Source organism: Macrobrachium nipponense, chromosome 35, assembly GCF_015104395.2.
Source record: "Macrobrachium nipponense isolate FS-2020 chromosome 35, ASM1510439v2, whole genome shotgun sequence".
NCBI classification, from domain to species: Eukaryota; Metazoa; Arthropoda; class Malacostraca; order Decapoda; family Palaemonidae; genus Macrobrachium; species Macrobrachium nipponense.
In genome coordinates, this window is record NC_061096.1 from 9,628,288 (window position 1) to 9,645,787 (window position 17,500).

General features: G+C 39.1%; 1 protein-coding gene across 5 annotated transcripts in view; it reads right to left on the reverse strand.

Moving 5' to 3' along the window:
* The window catches only part of LOC135208415 (glutamate receptor ionotropic, NMDA 2B-like), a 1,060,362-nt gene that overhangs the window by 883,912 nt on the left and 158,950 nt on the right, over positions 1-17,500 (reverse strand). The window contains exon 1 of one of the 5 annotated variants that reach the window (XM_064240558.1): positions 15,296-15,348. The exons of the other annotated variants lie outside the window; for them this stretch is intronic. The gene's annotated coding sequence lies outside the window, so the exon portion shown is untranslated. Of the gene's footprint in view, positions 1-15,295; positions 15,349-17,500 lie in introns of those variants that run through there. 5 annotated transcript variants of the gene reach the window in all.

Consider the following 17,500-nt stretch of genomic DNA (forward strand, 5'->3'; position numbering starts at 1 on the left):
GTGCATTAACCCAAGTGAATGAAAATCAGCTTGAATTGAATGAGACTATAAGCCCCAACGTGGGGGCCCATATCATTTAACTTTTCTCCAGGCCAGCACGGGCCTTTCTGTAAATAAATAGTTTTAAAGTAACGAGCTGAGTTTTCTGGCGACCTTCCCTCTAAAGAAAGTTTACGGTAAGTTCAAGCAATTCCCTCTTGAAATCCCTAAATTACTTCCGTTTACGTATCTAGTCTCTCACAAGGCCCTATATACGTAAAATTGGCGACCTTGCCAGGATCGAATCCGGGCTTGCTTAAAAAAGCTTGTAAATCGCGTTATCCGTCGTAAAACGTAAACTGTAAATTATTTTACAAAAAGTAAATCAAGCACACTTGCAGGGAAAGAAGACACACTGACTCACGGTAAGGTATTCCATTCATTAATATGATTATTCTATAACCAATGTTAGCTTAAGGTACGTTTAAGTATTTTTATTGTAGAAGTGTTTAAAAGAGCGTAGGTAGAAATCTTATTATTGTAACGGCGAACGCGCCAGAGCTTTATTTTAGCGCCGAGCAAACAATTTGCCCCGCGAATTCTCTGTTACTTTGTGCTGTCCTCGTCGGACGAGACAGAGCACGTGTGTAGAATAGATGCCAGAAAGAACCAGATCAAAACTAGGAAGTGCTTTGCCAGGGTTTATTGCTGTGTTTGAAAGCCTAGCTAGTTAGGAAGTGTTTTACTAATAGTTACGGCAAAAGAAGTGTACATTCTTTTGTCTGTGATATGTTAGGGTATCCATTTTTAACTTAGTTTTCATTCCAAGTGTTTGGTACCGCTACCTCTCAGCTTAAATTCACATTAGAGCATTCTCGCGCCTGCGCGGTCTCAACCAACCTTCGTCTCATTCACAGCGGCAGCCATGTTTGTTTCCTCCTTTTCCAAGATTAATCTAAACAATTTAAGCAAAGTAACGTAAGTCACGAAGTTTTAACGTAAATAATATCAATGTCTGTACTAGTATCTATCGTCCTGCCAGAGAAATTAACGTAATTCGCCTTTAATAAGAAACTAAAAGTTCGTGTTGTAAATTACCTTCGCATTTACAGAGAATCAGCTGTTTTGAACGACATGCTGTGCGCTAGCAGCGCTACCCACCAGCTCGCTCACATGTTTCACCTCGCATCGCTCACTCACTCGCTCGCTGAGCGAAGTTTCATTCACTTCGCACTTACGTAACCTCATTCACAATTGTTTGCTAACATCGTTTTCAAATCCTACGTAATTTTCACTTGTCCTTACGTAAAGTTAACGTAAATCTTAAAAGTAGAGTCACTTGCAAGAATTGTTAACGTAAAACGCGTCTTTGTGAAATTCATATTGAAACGCAAAGCATTTCATAAGCGCAAGCCGCTAACATTAACGTAAAAATCGTTCAACGCGAGCGCGTTATCATTTTCATAAAACGTTTTCAAAAGCAATTCTTTCAGTAAAACGTTAACGTAAGTAGATAATTTAACGCAAGTTGCGTCATATTAAACGAACATTAGTAGTTCAATTCAAATATAAGGGAGTTCATTCATATATCATTTTCACCCTCTCCGAGAGAGAGAGAGAGAGAGAGAGAGAGAAAAACCAGAATCCATTATTCACGAAGCCAAGAGTACTACATCTTACCATTAATTATAGCATGCCCGAATTAACCGCTTATTTTAGTCTCCTTGTGTCTTTCATTTACACAGCTGATACGTACGCGCATGTGTCCATTGCAGTTTGCAAACATTTATTTTTTTGTTTCATTTACGAGTACTTCAGCGAGTGACTGAGCATTTCTAAAATTTCCATTACCTGTCGTTGCCCGAGTGGTCTTTTCATTTTCTTTATCACGAAAGACTTGCGTATACCGCAAGCACAATTCGCACAGTGTGCCACGCAAATTCATTACTTCCAGACAGGGAAGTCGTTACCAGTTTAGGACTGGCCACCACCAGTGCACGTCAGGTCTTACCATTTTACAGTGCCACTAACTCTTGACACTGTCCATCGACTGGCTGCTGAAGTACTCCCACCTTTTACTTTCTCTCCTCCACTATTACCCTCTGCCATGAGCAGTGCCATTTCACTTCAGTATATTTAAGTATACTGCATGTAGTGTCCGGGACACCCCAGTGCTCCAGCCTCCATAAGTGCCATTGCACCTGTACAGGCCGTACAGGTAGCCATTAAACCTGCGTGTCCGTCCTTACGGAACGCCCAAATAATTAGTGTGTCCGTGTACAAGGGTCAGTGATCCTTCGGAACACTCAACAAGGGAATGCCTCCCAGAAGTGCCGCAATACCAGCCCTAAGTGCTGACAAACCTGCGTGTCCGTCCTTACGGAACGCCCAATTCATTAATGTCCGTGTACGAGGATCAGTGATCTTTCGGACCAACCCAAGGAACGCCTCCTCATAAGTGCCGTGCACCTGTATTGGACCTACAGGTAGCCCATTCCAGCGTCTCCCAACTTAGGAACGCCCTTAAGTGTGACGTACGCCGTACACTCCATTGATTTTTTCACCTCTTTAGAAGGTGCCAATCCAGAAGTGCCACCAACTTACGGGACACTTCCCAAGTGCCACAGAGCACCCAGTCTTCTCAGACTTTTTCTCTACCACGTCGCAGAACACCTTTCCAAGTGAGTGCCACTTTCCACAGTAGGCACTCCTATTCCATTCCGTACCCTTCCTGGCCATTATTTTCATTTTCATCAGAGCCTCTACTGCAGCCTAAGGGAAATGTCTTCCCCTGCTTCCCGCGACTTCTTTGCCGTAGAGCTCGAGAGGCTCGAGTCCTCATAACTCTGGGCAAGGAGGCTGGTTACACTGGACCAGACACTAGACAGTGGATAAAGGTGCGCAGCAGGCTGCCGCGCGCCTGCAAGAAAAGGAAGAAAGGGAAAACCAGAGAAAAGCCGGAGAAGCAGAGAGAAAAGAAAGAGAAGGCAGAAAAGGAAGGCAAGGGAAGAGGAGCGAAAGCATGAGCTCGCTCTCAAGGAGAAGGAACTCGACATCAAGCGGGAGAAGGCCCGTAAGGAGAGTATCCTAGCTCAAGCCACTCTGCCAGCTTCCAGCCCTGCACCCACTGTCTCTCTTAGTCCCGCCGTCTCTGGTCAGCCTGACATCCTTTCTATTTGTGAGCCTGGTCCGATCCAGTGCCGGAGATGGAAATTCCTGCCGCATCCTGCCAGCCTTTACCTTTTTACCACCTACCTCCTCCCTTTTGGAAGAGGTAAGCCCACCAGTTGACCCCGGACTTGTTTCCGAGGGTGATCCAACAGAGGACGTTTTCACCTGTGCCAGAGCACACTGCCAGCCTTGGTGACTCCACAGATTCGCAACCTGTGGGGCCATCTCGGTCTTATCATCCAGTGCCACGGAAGAGGTTCTGGAACACGTTCTGCCGAGACTGTGGCCGCAAGGGGTCACATGTCTGCCAACTATGGAGGGTGCGCAAATTTTAATATTCCTGCCATCGCAATGGCCGTCACCAATCCTTCTTCTCTAGGACCCCCAGCTAAGGGCCCTATAACCGTCGCACCCCTCCAAAGCCATTATCAGCCAAGCCACGGCAAGACTACGACGACTATTTTTTTTTTTGGGGGCGCCGGGGGCTCAATCTCCATGATACGGGAAGACCGAATCCCCCGAGGGGCAAACGTCGATAGACGTCATTTAATCACCATCGAAGGTATCAACCATATCAAGCTGATCCTTCCGACCGTCCAATTGAGGGTCACCAGACCTCATTTTTCCAGAATTTGTACCCTTGCAGTTGCAAGCTACATTCCAGGAGGTTACGACCTCCTCCTAGGGCAAGACATGAAGTCTCCCTCACCGTTCAAGAAGCCTAGGGGTCCTAACCCCACAACAAATCACTCCAAGGCAAGGAGTCATCGAAATTCTACTTCCTCTAGGAAGTATGTCCACCAACAGTCTCCCCCGTTACCAAGGAGGGAGATTGACCATTCGCAGTTCCGTTGCAAAACCTGTAACGTAATAGGGCACTCTACTAATTGGCCTAGGTGCCCTAGCAAACTACCAGCAGCGGACACTGTCCATTTTTCCACAAGGCCTAGCCTTCAACAAGAGACAGGAGCCTCTGTCTCCCATTTCCAAGGGCACGCTGAGAGGTACTGCACCTCCGGTACCCGTCACAGGTCCAGTCGACCTCAACTCTGCCAGTGCCACTTGGCAGCACTGAGCAGTGCCAAGCTCCGTCCAGCCTGGACGTAGAGCCACCACCGAACTTGACCTCTGCGCCTGGCCCCGAGCTAGCGCCGGCGCCTAACCTTATCAAGGATCCTCCTACAGGAGATCCTCCAACAGGCATGGAGCTTACCACAGCCCATGGCCAATCACTAGTTCCTTCTTCTTCATCCTTACCTCTGTCGCCCGAGGATGAACCTCCGGCAGACCTTACCTTTGTACCTCTCTGGAAAACCAGGAACTGCCCGACCAGGAGTCAGCCTGGAGTTTTCCCTCACGACGGTTGCCGCAGCAGCCGGAGTGAGGGCCTCCCCTGCAGTAGGTTCCACCTCTACGACGGTTGCTGCAGAGACGAAGTAGGGTGTTCTCCTGAAATCCTTCAGGCTACCGCTGCCTCAGCTCCTGCCGGCGTTTCTGGCCTTTCCCCAGAGTCGGTGCCTCCGTCTACTCCTAGGACTGGTATAGCCAGGTCCTGGAGGAATAAGAAGAAGAAGAAGGGACGTCATTAACATATTAACAAAAAGAGCCACATGCTCTCCTTGACACCTGTGCCTGAGGTACAGTGTCACATTCATTTGCAGAATGATCCTGGCACCTACCCAGAGAAGGTAGCCAGCCCGATCTCTGCCAGTAGCACTAACCCTCTAACCCCTAGCCACTGTAATACTAACCCTCACTTAAATATAATTACCTCATTGCATTTCCCTCCTGGTAAATTAACCACTCATCATCCCCAGCGATCATTACCTCTCATTATGTATTTTAACAGTTCCGTCGCTGAACTACTGCTGTGCGTACCACACTCTGGAATGATTGCGTCTTCATTTAACTGTATTGAGTAGGTTAGGCTAATGATTTAGTACCAGGTTATTAGGTTAGTAGCAAGTAGAATTTTCAAGTAACCTTATCTAGGGGTAGAGTAGACTGTCGTCACAAGGACAACTGTAGTTATTTTTTATTAGGCTAGACTACATCACTATATTAAGTTAGTACACTTAGCATCTTTGCCTATAAGTTAGGTAGGCCATTGTAGTCAGCCGTATCGCTGCTCAAAAAACTTCAAGTTAGAGTAGGAGAACTGGGTTGTCGAGGCGATCAACTTATTTAAGCCAAGACCTTCACGCCCGAAAGGGAGTGAATGCCTTCTTAACAGGGGGAGCTGCTACGTCTATAGAACACCTCGCCTTCCCAGCAGAGTTTTAGTTATGTTTAATTATAAAAGTAGCAGCCATGCCGTCTCCTGAAGCTACTGTTGTTGGGAGAGTGGGGATGTCGTAGGAATGATATTTCCGGTCTGACGGAAGCTTAGGGTAAGAGAGGCAGGTCACAAGAGTAGCTAGGCTTCGAGATGGATTTTAGGGACTTCTACAATAAGACCTATTTTCCTTCCCAATTTGCTGGCGTTGTGTTTACCACCTTTCAGGCAATGCTCGAGGCGGTTTTTGGAAGCCCCGTGATTCGAAAGCAAGGAGTATCGCTCTCAGTCGGCCGCGAGACGTGATCTCGGACAGAGGTCAAATTGCCAGCCTCCCAAAATTAGGCCTACCCACGACGCACTGGTGGACCCGGACCCCAGACCTGAACAGAGGTCGGACCGCATTCTTCTACAAGGATACACAGAATATTGCATAAAGGTACGTCTGAAAGTGTAAACTTCAACCCAGCACCTTTTACTACCATACGACTCTTGCTAAATTCATTTTCAATTCTTATTTTTACCCCTTCTACATCAGAAGCCCTTTGTCCTCCTCGGGCCACGTGCTCCCCTTTGTGACTTGTTAAAGACCAAGCTTTCGTGTATACCTCAGTGAACCATTCGAGTTTACCTTCCCCAATGCTAGAGAATTAATCAGCCTTAATCAAAGCAAGAAGTCATTTTTCCTTTTATCTCGTTTAATCTGGGATTCTTTTCCAGATTCCCTGAGCCACGTGTCATGTCTCTGCCCGCGTGTGCATTAACCAAGTGAATGAAAATCAGCTTGAATTGAATGAGCTATAAGCCCCAACGTGGGGGCCCATATCATTTAACTTTTCTCCAGGCCAGCACGGGCCTTTCTGTAAATAAATAGTTTAAAGTAACGAGCTGAGTTTTCTGGCGACCTTCCCTCTAAAGAAAGTTTACGGTAAGTTCAAGCAATTCCCTATTGAAATCCCTAAATTACTTCCGTTTACGTATCTAGTCTCTCACAAGGCCCTATATACGTAAATATATATATATATATATATATATATATATATATATATATATATATATATATATATATATATATATATCAGCACTAGAAGACCTCCGTGGATATTGGAGAATAATAAATATGAAAACTAAAATCTGCAATGGAATATATTTTACGTTTAAAATCATGAAGTAATAAAGCAAAATATAATTCAAACACACACACATTATATATATTGTATATATATATATATATATATATATATATATATATCTATATATATATAGATAGATATATATGTGTGTGTTTGTATGTATGTATGTATGTATTAGAACATCAGGAGTCAAAGGGCAGGACTGTCAGTAGTGATCCCATATGGGAAATTAAGGAAGATCCATATGGAGATGGGATAATCACGAAATGGAGATGGAGATGACTTAGACATGTCCCTTACACACCTCCAGGGAGAATAGTACTTGTTATATCAGCTGGACTACTGTTGGCACCAAAAGAGTTAAAAGACCCAGAATATATACAAAAAGGTATGCTCTAGAAATGAGCAGATAAAAGAGTTTATATATATATATAGTATATATATATATATATATCTATATATATATATATATATATATATATATATAGTAGAAGAGAGGAGAGTATATAGAGAAGAGAGAGAGAGACGATATATACAAAAGGTATGCTCTAGACATGAGCAGAATAACAGAGTTTATATCATATATAGTATATATAATATATATCTATATGTATATATATATATATATTTATTATATATATATATATAGATCGAGAGAGATAGTGAGGAGAGAGAGAGAGAGGAGAGTGATAGAGATATATATATATATATATATATATATATATATATATATATATATATATATATAGAGAGAGAGAGAGAGAGAGAGAGAGAGAGAAAAGGTGCATAAGAAATCATTATGGATATTGGAGAAGTGAAACAGAAAAAATCCAAGCTCGCAAAAATGTAATATTGAACAAACAATTTTGAAATTCTTAGAGCTCAATAAACTGCAAGCTTCTGCTTTACTAAACGTGTTCTATTTAGGTTCCGTGTTATTCAAACAGCTTCTTTCTTCAGAAATGAATTTCTCTCTCTCTCTCTCTCTCTCTCTCTATCTCTCTCTCTCTTCTCTCTCTCTCTCTTTATACATATATATATATATATATATATATATATATATATATATATATATATAATATCCTTAGAGAGAGAGAGAGAGAGAGAGAGAGAGAGAGAGAACAATGACCATTGCTACAATCACTACTAGATCGTTAGAAATCTTCCACAAAGTCCGAGTTCCCTACACCTACACAGAAAGCTCGCCGTAAGTGATCTCAAACCCCCTACACACAAACACAGCATCATTCACCTCTGTCTTTTACACAGACTTTGGCTACTCGGATGTAGAGAGAGAGAGAGAGAGAGAGAGAGAGAGAGAGAGTTATACGTCAAGTAGATTATTAACAGGTGATATCTACGATTTGAGAATATAGGTAAATTGGTCAGTCTATCCAAAAAAAAAAAAAAAAAAAAAGCTCCATACAGCTTGTTTGGTGAAATGCTATTGTTCTCAGAGCGCAAATAGACAAATACCTATTTGGGAGTTTCCAACGGTAGAAATGGCGACATGGATTAATTCCAGTTATCGTCAGCTTCCCTGCAGAGAAAACTCTTGACATAATCTCGAGATCCCAGACACTGATGTTCTGTAATCCCCAAGCTGGATCATTTGAGGCTCATTAAGACTGCCTAAACCGGCGAGCTATCTTGCAGCTGTGAGACAGCTTCATCTGACAACAACGAAGACTTTACATGCCTCAGTGACAGCGGTATGGTTATCTGAGCAGGTCACTGATTGTTTAAATATAATAATAAGTAGTATGACCAAAATTTCCGACTTTGCCGTTATTTCTGCTGTGTCATTTCTATATTTTGTTCAGTGAGTAAAGCACAAAGCCATCGTGTTTAAAAACCAAGATATGAACCTTCTGTTTGAAGGGGAAATTTCCCGCCCCATTCTGGGCGCGTTGAACAGACCAATTTACTCGAAAGCCTCAAGGCAAAATAGTTCATAGGTTTCTTTACAAATAGATGAGTCGTAGATTTTCAACTAAAAATATGAGAGTGAGAATTAAAAATTAAGTCACCTATTTTGACATACAGTAAGAGGCGAGTCAATCCACGAAGTCTGATATTCCTAACATTTCGTTTCCCCCTTTTAAAGCAGATATTTAATGACGGAGAGTTGGTGAATAGCGGCAGCGCACTTTACAAAATCAATATTCTTTACGGCCCACATAATGTAGTTTCGCAAATAAGGATTTTTCTTCCTAGCTTATGGTTATATTGCCTGTTGGAAGTGTGCCCGAATTAATAGATTTATGACCTTGGGCTTCGAAATATGATTTAGTGTTCAAATTTCTTGCAAAGATGTGCAGATGTTAATCTTTGCGTTGCATTGGTGGCAAAATGTAACTATGACGTTCAACCGGTCAGTATTTAAGGATGGTATGTACATCCCTATTTATTCCAGTATTATCCAGTGATCAGAAACAGCATAAAACTCATGACGTAAGCAGTTACTTTAGATTATTTCGGTAAAAGAGAGATAGTTATAATATGTGAATTACCATCCCTACAACACAGCCAAAATGTAGAATGGAGAAATTCAATATATATCCAAAAAATTTTCTGCGTCTTCTGTAGACTGCCTCTCTGGATATCACCTATAATAAAAGCCTGGTCTCTTATCTTGGAATAATTATTTCCAGAGAAAGCATCAAGTTCAGTAATGATGACCACCATTAGTGATGATGGCTTTTTTTCCCCCACAGTTACAAGTATAAGCTCAATTACCTTGATTACTCATATGTCCGACCTTCAGTGTGGAAAAACATCCATAAATATTTCAGAAATTTTAGTGCTCTCAACAATGAATTTGTACCCACATTAGGAAGTATGAGACATTGATATCAAAGTCAGATGTTGCATTAACTGAATAAGTGACTGTCTCTCTCTCTCTCTCTCTCTCTCTCTCTCTCTCTCTCTCTCTCTCTCTCTCTGTTGTTATGATACGCGTGAAGAAACGTTATCAGCGCCCTGGGAAATTTCGGCCAAATTGTCACAAAAGCAAACTCATCAAACTTCGAAAGAAGTTATCCACAAGGTATTAGGTCAAGTTATATTATTTCTGATCTTCTTATACCTCAAACATGGAGTCAAAGGCCGACACAGTCTCTCAGTGGAATCCTTTGATATGGCAATCAAAGTATGTATACTTACTTATTTTTTGTATCGGCCAATAATTTATATCTACATAGCATGTAGAGCGCAGGTAAAACTTCTTGAAGTAATCATCAATTCACGAGGTACAAGGCCAGGATATCCCTATTTACCGCTATTGTTTCAACACTTGTTAAGAATCCAATATTGTTAATGGTGCGACAGAGGTATATTAAAAGTAGTATATCACAACAGGTGCTTGTGAATACAACAAAGTTTCTCTTTCTCTCTAATGACGTCAAGTGTTTATAGGGTGATTTTCTTTGAAGAGGACTGACATACAAAAAATATCACAAACAACGATATGAAATCCAGTATTATGTGCAGCTAATGAAATTACGTCATTAAAAATAAATTAAATTGAATGGAAATTAGGAATGCTGTAGTTATTCTAATTGACGAACAGATTGCCATGGTGCAATTTCACAAGTGTATCTATGATTTTGTAAAACGATGGACTTGGTTCTTTCCCTCCCCCCAACTCCCCCATTTAACGTTCTTATGCAGTTAATAAATTATTTTCTTGAAAATAGATGGCCGAAACTTACTGAAGTGACTAATCTTTAATTAAAAGGTTATCAATTAATGCATTGTCACTATAAGTGTGACAACACTGGAAAGGACACATGGAAGTATAAATTGTAGGTTTCATAAATGCAATAACAAGGACATACATACTACATACGTGTGAGCCTGTGTAGTGTGGCCACCGAAAATGAAAATGAAATCTCCACGCTGAAAAACGACGTTTATATGAGTTCAATTGCTTTCCCAAGCCTTTGATAAGAAAGATGTCTTGGCTCCATTTGCTCACGTCACTCCCACTAGGAAATAAATCGAAACAAGATCGCAACTAAATGAACCTAAAAACTTCTTCCACAAAGGAGAGCAGCGATTTCAATCCTTCGGGCGGCTTCCATAAGACCCAAAGAAGCCTCGGATCTTTTTTGCTTTCTCTATTCTTCTTCCGTCAGCCATGGTAGCTCTCTCTTAAGTTTGAAACTCTTTCCTTCTCCCTTCCCTCGCCTTATTTATCTTTCCCAAAAGTTACTCCTCCTCCTCCTCCTCCTCCTCCTATCTGAGTTCCGACCCATTTCTAAGTCGGGTGGCGACAGCCTCCAGTCTACTTTAAGTCCTTTTGCAATATCAGTCTCCAAGAATCTCGGTCAAGATTTGAACTTTTACGCTGTTTTCTGGGCGTCACTTCCCATTAAATATTGCTCAATCACATTACACATTAGTTTTCCAGTTTTCCTTTTATACATTTGTGTGTGTGTATATATATATATATATATATATATATATATATATATATATATTATATATATATATATATGCGCATGTGTATGTATGTATGTAATGATGTATGTATGTATGTGTATATACATACATACATACATACATACAAAATACATACATACATACATATACATACATGTATTATTATCATTTGGTTTCTAAAGCTACTGTTATTGACACCGTTATTATGAAAATGATTAAATGAGAGGACACGCACTACTTAAAACTGACGAGTCTCGCCACGTATTATATATATATATATATATATATATAATATATATATATATATATATATATATACATATATATATATATATATATATATAAACATATACGTATATATATTCAGACTTGAAGAGGTAGAGCATGTAGAGAAACCATTAAAGGGATCTCAACTGGACATTTTGGCTTTTTCGAATCACGGTGTAAAGTAATGGGAAGAGAGAGACTGGAAATGGGGTATCTGATATCTGTTAAAAAACGGAAGAATTGGTAGCGAAGGAGCAGACTGACTGCGATGTGAACGATAGATTATTACTCGTAAGCTTTAAATTAAAACAGTACAGCATGAGTATTATGGTGGGCTATCCACCAGCGAATGAAATTTTCCATGAAATATAGGATGAATTTTATACAGAACTGACCAATATTAGAGCCAAAATACCAGAGAGAGATATAAGTATTCCTGTTGCTGATACGTATGTAAAATTTGGTTGCGAAATTAAGATATGTAAGATAAAATGGCTCAGAAGGCTTCGAGGCGACTGCAAAAGAAAAGGGAATGTAATTTAATAGTTTTCTGCTCCGGATAATTTGGTAATCATTTGCAGTATATACCTATAATTGGCCTGATAATTTGGTAATCATTTGCAGTACATAACTATAATTGGCCTTCTTCATATGGTAATCATAGACACCACATAGATCATCTAAAAAGAAGACAAAAGTGAGGATTATTCGAAGCTACAGAAATAGCAAATTTTAGTAGTGATAACCAATCTGTCTTTCATACACAAGCACCCTAAAATATCTGTCATATCATGGTTTGATACATGAAAGCTTCATGCAGTTGAATATTAAGAGGTTTTACTAACGTAAGTCGAAATAGATTTGTAGTCCGGAAACCGTGCTGGCGGAGGGGCAGAAAATCTACTAAATTGAAGAATGTATCTCTTTCTAACTTTCCAACAAAAGGAAAACCTTGGAAATGAGAAGCGACCTCGGAAACAATAATGAAAAGACAAAGCAGAACGAGCTAAGACCTCCAATCTAGAGAGAAAGGTTAAACGAAGAACAAGAACAGACAAACGAGAATATCTGGTCAAAATATATTGACAGCCATATATATAGCCAGGCAATTATTGATGAAATATTCATGGGCAAAAACGAAAACAGGGAAATACCTGTAAAAAGGCGGGGTAAGTCAATTATAACATTAGAATATGCCAGGGCACGTGAATGAATGCACAGGTTTCGAAGCAGAATAAAAAAAGAAATCAAACTCAGGTAACAGACGACACCTTTCGTCGATGGAATGACTACAAAGTTAATTACATAAATAAATAAATAAATAAATGAACAAATAAATAAATAAATAAATATATATATAAATACATACATACATACATACATACGTAAATAGCCAGATGAAAAGTGAAAAATTAAAGACCAGGTACCAAGCGCTTTCGTGTATTACGTACACTTCGGGGGACTAAGTAAAATGGAATTGGTACCTGGTCTTTAATTTTTCACCTTTCATGTGGATACTTATGTACACATTTGTCACGTGCTGTTTGGTGACTTATTGCTGACATACATACATACATACATACACACACACATATATATGTATATATATATATATATATATATATATATATATATATATATATATATATTACGCTTCAAAATCTTTGAATTCATTCGTAATAAGACCCAATCAGGTCGTCACCAGCTTCTGGATTATCCATCAAATTATGCTTCTGATTGGACTTATTTGTCTCTTACTCATTACCTCACAAAAATGCTCCCACCAAGCGTTGTCGTTCGGCCTATTTTAGTGTTATAATTGATTTATTCCACCTTCGTACGGGTATTATCTTGTTTTCTTTATTGCCAATGAATATTTCAATAATAAAATTCCATACAATAAAGGTAGCTCCCACAAATACCAAAAAGAATAGATTTTACAGCGTTGTCTTTCGAAGACCAGTCTTCCTCGCCCGACAGGTAATAGATTAAGACGCACAGAACAGTGCTACTTATCCAGTCCAAGGAATGTTCCAGAATTCGGCCGCTCCGTCACTCCTGTTGACAGCTTCCTCTTAATCTTGTTGACCGTTAGTTGAAACATTCCTTCAACCGTGTAAATAGCACTGTTCTATCCCTCTCAATCTATTACCTGTCCGCTGGGGAAGACAGTTGTCTTCGAAATACAACGCTGTATAATCAATCTACCCTCTAGGTATTTGTAGGAGCTACTTCGATTAGATGTCATTCTGTTCTAACATAATAATTTACATCATATACATATAATAATATATAGATATATATATATTTATATATGATATATATATATATAGTGTGTATGTATGTATGTATACATACACGCACTACACACACATATATATGTGTGTGCTTGCGTTTGTGGGTGTCCATGTATGTACATATGCATGTATATGCAGTCTTTGATTCCTCAGTGATACGAATATCTCAAATACAAAGGCAAAGTTACTCAGACTTCGGACCTGTATTATTAGCACATCTTCAAGGTACTTGATGTCGGAATTTATATGAAAAGCATTCTTGGTATTTCTCTTGAATTTCATGCGATATACATATGCATATATAAGAATATATATATATATATATATATATATATATATAAATATCATATATAGTGATTAAGCTTCCGATTCTGTTCATATCATCTTATCTTTAAATGGACCTCTTTCTTAATGAACGCTTCAAGATCTTTTCTTTCTGCGCCGTCATATATATTCGTTCTTTCTCTTCTCGCTTGCACTTTATACATACATCTAATCGCAACCATATCTTTTTCCCCTTTAATGCAATTGTTCATTTCCCTTCACCTTTCCATCTACTTCCATCAGTCTCGTTCCTCACCCAGCCGTATCCTCTCCTTCAACACCGTCATCTCCATCTTCATCACCATTTGTTACCGTTCGACTCCTCTTTCCTCGCATCTCTCAGGGGAGGAGAATGGGAGGGAGGGAGGGAGGGAAGGAAGGAAGGAAGGAAGGAAGGAAGGGGCTCCTCTCGAGGCCATTGATCATACACGTCAAAACATCCATGCCTGATGGATGATTATGCCTCTATTTTCCCCTCCTCTCTTTTCGTCCAATGCCCTCTACTTCCTACGCTCCCCTTTTTCCTTCGCTTTAACTTTGGTTCACCTTTACTGGTTATAATATCATTTTATGGATATTTCGCTTCTTGTGTATTAAGATAATTTAGTAAATCACCAGCAAAATGAACCATTAGTATAAAAATGTGTAAGTCAATGGCTTTGATTAACTACTTGTTTATATATATCGTGATGTTGAAAATGAATAAAAGCCCATATTTGCTGGGTTAAAAAAATCGAAATTAGAAAGTTTAAACCATACCAGGGTAAACTAGTCTAAAGATACAGAAAAGCGACATAGCAGCTTGCAGATATCCAGCTCAATAGGCCGGAATTTAAACAAATCCTAAGGAAAACTGTACCCATTTTCATAAGAAATGATAAGTGTTTCGCTAAACTAAAGGCGATTATTCATGTACAATATTGGTTTGTGCAATAAAAGGAGAAAGACATCTATATAGCGCGTATGTCATTGCTGAAGTTATATAGTAGAATCTTTGCGAATTTCAACTTCAAGTCAGCAAAGTTAAACAAGTTTGTTCTCAGGAACAAGGTGAATGTTAACTCCGGCTTTTAGTGTACAATATTTCCTCAGGCATGTACTGTGATGGTTTTTCTTGCTCATCTCTAAGAAGGAAGCTATTGTCTTCATGGTAGTAGAAATTCTAACAAGTTAATTCTGTGAAATGGATTACCCTACCAGATGAATACAAACTTTGAAACACATTCTTTCTAAAAATCTTGCCAAGAAAAATATAAAGTAAAGAACTGTAATGGTAATAGATATATCATAAAAAAACGGCTTTGAACAAAGGTGTGATTCTTGTAGTTTTGATAATTACTAAATGTATTTCAGTTTGAACGACTGCCTATACAATACGAGAAACCAAACATTAAGAAGTCTACCTCCGTTCCGTTGTGAATTCGTTGAAGAGAATGCTCGCTCACTCCCTACACGCTCTCTAAACATTAGCTGCAAAGAGGATGGGGTAGTTTTAAAAACAACGTACCCGCATACTTCTGACAGACTTTGAACATAAATACCACTCCAATGCTTATATCTATTACAAAAATGCAATGATATTCCCTAAAAGTTTTTCAAAAACTTCAGAGGGAAGAAGATTGACAAATAATTACCTGAAACTCAACTATTTTGGTCAGCATGAAAATTCCATGTCCGTCACTAAAAAGGATTTCATCAATTAACTGATATTCTCTATAAAAGGATTGTCCAGCAAAGGCCCTAGAATTACCATCAAGCATGGAATATAAATAACATATCTTATACTGCACTTTCGAAAGTTGCCAGTGCTTTCAATGGAAGCCTCCATCTAAAACATATATTAACAGAATAAAGGTCATGATGGCTCCTACTCCAGAAACGCAAGAGAAATGATTAACATGGGTATGCGAGTAAGGGAAAAATAAAGCCCCTAACCTTAAAAACATCAGTGATAAGTGTGTGACATTTCCGGACAACAGAGAGGCTTCTACAATTCAAAATACTCATAAAAGCCAAACAGCCATTTTTTTCCACTCCCCTTATTGATTGCCGTTCCTGTTTGATATAACAAAGAACTGGCCTCCTAACAAAAGGTCAGAGAAAACAAAGAAAAAATAAAAAGATTTTCGAGTGGAGCAACAGTCAAGGAAAAATTCGAAAACAAAGGTCAGATGTCGCGGCAAACGGTCGGAGGATGACGGGGAAATAGAGGGAAGTGCCGTGGGAATAACACGGAATTCATTTGAATAAAAACGGCACAGTTGATGCTACAACGCAAGTCATTCTTTATACGCCGAATAATGTTACGGGGTCCTTCTTCTTCCTTTCTCTCTTCTACATTATATTTAACATAATTTTCATTCTTTCCTTTTCTTTTTTGCATTGCTGAAACAAATGAATGAAGGTCACAAAAGCATTATGCACGTACAAAGGAAGGCACTCGCCGTTCGCGTAGAGGCCAGCACACCAATGTTCCAATTGATAACGAGACATGATGATGTTTCCCCTGCGGTTACTGACGTAGTTGTTGATAGGTTTATGGTTATGTAATTTCTGTTGTCATTTATCAAACGCAAATACATTTTGAATTGCAACTAAATCGTTGCACAGGCATCGGTGTTACAACAGTTGAAATAAATTCCAAATCAATTGTGATTTGCTCACATGGAAAATAAAATATTTAGACAAATTTGTAAAGGATATTTAACCCTTAATTAACATTGCCTCTGAAGGAAAAGAACTGCTGGTAATGAACACAGTCCCTGAAGAACAGATTTTAGAAAGAATCTTAAACTAAACGTAAAATTTCCATAGTGGGTCATTCAATGAAAAGCTCTATTTCGTGTAATGCGTAAATGAGGTAAATACGGGAAATTGATTGCCTGGTCGAATGACTGTGCTCTCTATAGGCTTCCTGCAAATGGGCCTCTTAATCTTGGCCGATAATTATTTACTTTGAAAATATATAATTCATTATATTCCTGAAAAAAAACAAATTCCCATACATTTACATCAATATAAAGTTTTAATACGTGCATGTCTAACATGTATAATCATTGTTATAATTTTATAAGAACTGATAATTGATAAATAACGTATTTTAGAAACAGCATCTTCATCCACAACTTGAAATACACCCTTGTTCTACATGCAACAGTCTTTGAATTCTGGAGAGAGGGGAATCGACTTGCTCATACCAGCACTTGGGAAAGAAAAGGAAGGTAAGTTTTCCAGGTATGAGGCACTCAAATCCAAATAAGAAATATGTGAGAGAGAGAGAGAGAGAGAGAGAGAGAGAGAGAGAGAGAGAGAGAGAGAGAGTATTGGATTACTGAATTTTCGTTAGTTCAGATTACGGATATGTTATAAAGGCGTTCCAATTTTTTATACATTTATAAGTTCAAGCCTACATTTGAGTGGAATAAAAAAGCATCAACCTATACGTCAGGAATCGCATTTGCAGAATCGCATCATACTTTCTAAGCAGTGATTGCAAGCATGTACCTGAACGAGAAAAACCAAATGGCCTCACCAATTTCTACAGCATTAGAATCTATTTTGCGAAAGGTTCAGGAAGGGTTAGCTAATACACTTTTCTTGTTTGCGTG